The sequence below is a fragment of the Lucilia cuprina genome, chromosome 5 (assembly GCF_022045245.1).
Source record: "Lucilia cuprina isolate Lc7/37 chromosome 5, ASM2204524v1, whole genome shotgun sequence".
Classification (NCBI taxonomy): domain Eukaryota; kingdom Metazoa; phylum Arthropoda; class Insecta; order Diptera; family Calliphoridae; genus Lucilia; species Lucilia cuprina.
The window spans coordinates 10,865,549-10,869,901 of NC_060953.1; the positions used below are offsets into that span (position 1 = coordinate 10,865,549).

Sequence of the window (4,353 nt, forward strand, 5' to 3'; positions counted from 1 at the left end):
ACTGAACTAGAACTGAACTAGAACTGAACTAGAACTGAACTAGAACTGAACTAGAACTGAACTAGAACTGAACTAGAAATGAACTAGAACTAAACTAGAACTGAACTATAACTGAATTAGTACTAAACTAGAACTGAACTAGTACTGAACTAGAACTGAACTAGAACTAAACTAGAACTGAACTACAACTGAACTAAAACTGAACTAGAACTGAACTAGAACTGAACTAGAACTGAACTAGAACTGAACTAGAACTGAACTAGAACTGAAATAGAACTAGTACTGTACTAGAACTGAAATAGAACAGAACAAGAACAGAACTAGAACCGAACTAGAACTGAACTAGAACTGAACTAAAACTGAACTAGTACTGTACTAGTACTGTACTAGAACTGAACTAGAACAGAACTAGAACAGAACTAGAACTGAACTAGAACTGAACTAGAACTGAACTAGAACTGAACTAGAACTGAACTAGAACTGAACTAGAACTGAACTAGAACAGAACTAGAACTGAACTAGAACTGAACTAGAACTGAACTAGAACTGAACTAGAACTGAACTAGAACTGAACTAGAACTGAACTAAAACTGAACTAAAACTGAACTAAAACTGAACTAAAACTGAACTAAAACTGAACTAGAACTGAACTAGAACTGAACTAGAACTGAACTAGAACTGAACTAGAACTAGAACTAGAACTGAACTAGAACTGATCTAGAGCTGTACCAGAACTGATCTAGAAGTAGTATAATCAGTACCAGATTTCAGAAAAACGTTAAACTAATAATATTATTTTAAATTCTTTTACTTTTTTTCTTATTTCGTTTTTAAAATGTCGATTTTTCGATTTTATTTTTAAAATTTTTTATTATATTATTTTGTTAAAATTTAATTTTATTTTTATTTTAAATATTTTATTAAACAAATAATTTGTATTTCTTTATTTTAATTAAATTTGTTTATCATATATATTTTGTTGTTAAAATTATATAATTTATTTTTTTTATATTTGTTGTATTGGCTTTTTTAACATTTCTTATTTGTTAGTTTTATAACTTCATCATCACTTTTAATATATTTTTTTCTTTATTAATTCAATATTTTCACATCAAATATTTCAACCGAAATAAAACCGCTTTAAAATTTAATTCCAACCAATTGTTCTCAAGTGTTTCGCGTAGTAAGGAAAACTAATCAACCCGATTCACTTTTCATTACATGACAGATAAAAAGCAACACGAAAAACTCAACATGAGTAAAAAAATTTGAAAATTTTATTTGAAAACAAACCGATAAAACGATAAACGAACGTACAACAAAAACACACCAACTGAGAATGAAAGTGAACGAAAATGAAAACAGAAAAAACATTTTGCAAATAAATTTTGTAATGAAGAAGAAGTAGAAAACACAAGACAAACACATTGAAAAACAAACAAATGTAAAAGGAAAAACTTTACAAATTATTTGTAATATTTTCCTTTTATTTTAATGTTTTAGTTGTTTTTTTTTTGTCTTGATTATATTAATAAATAAAAACAACAAAATAAAGCAACTTCAACAACAATATTTTACTTAAAAAAAAAACAAACAACATGCGGTTCCAAGCGGTTCCGTGTACTGAGAAACACTTCCAACATGTGAATGGAGTGTATTTTTATCAGTTTTTGAGTACGAATTATAAGAAACAACAACAATCATACAAATACGAAGAGGAACGAGGAGTTTGTTTAACTGTAAATTGTTGTTAGAGTACAAGTGTATTTGTGAGAAATGTTCTCACATGTTAAAACATAAACATGTAAATATACAGTTACATATGTGCGACAGAGTTGGGAAACAGAATTGACTAGACTTCAGTTCTAGTTCTGCTCTAGTTCTGTTCTAGTTCTGTTCTAGTTTTGTTCTAGTTCTGTTCTAGTTCTGTTCTAGTTCTGTTCTAGTTCTGTTCTAGTTCTGTTCTAGTTCTGTTCTAGTTCTGTTCTAGTTCAGTTCTAGTTCAGTTCTAGTTCAGTTCTAGTTCAGTTCTAGTTCAGTTCTAGTTCAGTTCTAGTTCAGTTCTAGTTCAGTTCTAGTTCACTTCTAGTTCAGTTCTAGTTCTGTTCTAGTTCTGGTTCCGTTCTAGTTCAGGTTCTGTTCTAGTTCTGTTATAGTTTTTCGTTTGTCGCCCCAATTCTGATTTACTTCCCTGGCCACTAAAAACACTTGATGTTTTTCCATAAAAATTATAAAAAGAAAAACAAATCATTTAGAATACAAGTTGTAGTTATGAGTGCGTTTCGCTGTGTCTAAGATTTACGAGAATAAACAAAATTTTAAGAGTTGAAAGATCTCAAAGTTTAATGAATTTATATGGTTGAGTAAATGAGGCGGAGGAGGAAGAAAATTTTTTCTTCTCAAATGCAACATTTTCGTATTTTCTTTTTTATAAAAATATATTCGATAATTTTGTTTTTACTTCAGTTGCAATTGGCGCGTTATTTAGTTCAAAACGTTTTGTATTTTATTAACAAAAAAAAAAAAAAAAAAGAATTAAATGGAATTTTAAATTCCAATTTTAAACACAAAATGGAGCCGGAAAATTATTAAGAAAAATTTTAAGAAAAAATAGTTTTTAGTTTCTTAGTTTAGTGAAAACAAATAATTGGTTTTTTAGAAGAAAATTTTAATTGAAATTAAATCCCTGCTAAAGAAATGTTTAAAATTTTGTAAAAGAAAAAAAATTACGTGAAATTTATAACTATAACCTAAAAAAAGTATTACCTTAAAAAATCATAAAAAATTGAGAACATTTTTGAAAAATTTAACTTAATGTTTTGTAAATTGTTATTTTAAATTAATTTTGAAAAAAATTAAGCAAAATATAAGAAAAATTGACAAATGTGTAGACATTAGTTGTGTGTGATCAGTGATCACTGATCACTGTCGCCTGCCCTTTTTACAAAGTCAACGTCATTTTTGTTTGAAAAACATTAAATTCATTTTTATTTAAAAAAAATTACGCGGCCGCAAAAAGTATAATTTTTGTTGCACTTAAGAACAAAAAAACATCACTCGACAGTATTTTACTCTCTTTGATCTATATTTGTGCTCATTTTCTTCAATACCATCCACTTACGATCCATCTTGGTGGGAACGTGTTGGTGTGCGTCGTCATAAATTAATGGCAAATTTCATATAATGGATCTATTTACTCTTTACGATTGGGTATGTACAAATAGCAATTGAAATTGTTTTATATAACTTTAAGTTTGTTTTGATTTGGATATTGAATTATAAAGAGATTTAAAGGAATTGATTCGTTAGGAAAAAAACGTCAAAAGCACTCATATTGGTTTTACAAAATCTAAAAAAGAAATTTAGAAAAAAATTATGATCTTATAATATAATATCGATATTTGGTCAATCAAACTGATCGAACACTTACCAGATCAAACAATTTGATTCGATTTTTCTCTTTTAAACATATATTTCAGTTCATAACTGTGAGACTGATCATTCTTAGATCAGAAACCAAATGTCAAAATTATTAGCGATCAGTGAAATGTCAATTATTTACGGGACACTAAATTTTCGTCAAATATTCGATATGTGTGAACGTAGCTTTAGTGTGTTTTATTTCATTACCAAATCGTTCCTCATAAAAGAAACAGATCAAGTCTGTAATCGTTATACATTTTTTTTGGTTCAGTTATAGTTATTTACACTTCAAATTTGTCTTAAATATTGATTTAATTCTTATCAATCATTTTCAATACCAACAAATCAATACATCATAATTCACTCTTGAATACACGAAGAACAAAACAGACAGATAATGACAATCAAATGAAACATGAGGAACAAAGCAGGGATGGAAAGTTTTGTGCTGTTTAGAACGGAAATAGAATAGAAATTATATTTAAATAGAAGAGAACTAGAACAAAACCTGAACAAAACTAGAACAGAACTAGAACAGAACTAGAACAGAACTAGAAGAGAACTAGAACAGAACTAGAACAGAACTAGAACAGAACTAGAACAGAACTAGAACAGAACTAGAACAGAACTAGAACAGAACTAGAACAGAACTAGAACAGAACTAGAACAGAACTAGAACAGAACTAGAACAGAACTAGAACAGAACTAGCACAGAACTAGAACAGAACAGAACTAGCACAGAACTAGAACAGAACTAGAACAGAACTAGAACAGAACTAAAACAGAACTAAAACAGAACTAGAACAGAACTAGAACAAAACAAGAACAGAACTAGAACAGAACTTGAACAGAACTAGAACAAAACTAGAACAGAACTAGAACAGAACTAGAACAGAACTAGAACAGAACTAGAACAGAACTAGAACAGAA

The 4,353-nt window shown here is 28.6% G+C and overlaps 1 protein-coding gene across 4 annotated transcripts in view; it reads right to left on the reverse strand.

Moving 5' to 3' along the window:
- Window positions 1–859, reverse strand: part of LOC111683631 (A-kinase anchor protein 9) — a 49,432-nt gene extending 48,573 nt beyond the window's left edge. For 2 of the 4 annotated variants that reach the window (XM_046952721.1, XM_046952719.1), the window contains exon 1: window positions 812–858. The gene's annotated coding sequence lies outside the window, so the exon portion shown is untranslated. Of the gene's footprint in view, window positions 1–811 lie in introns of all 4 variants that reach the window. The other 2 variants (XM_046952713.1, XM_046952720.1) reach the window with 2 other exon arrangements.
- Between the last annotated feature and the right edge of the window lie 3,494 nt (window positions 860–4,353).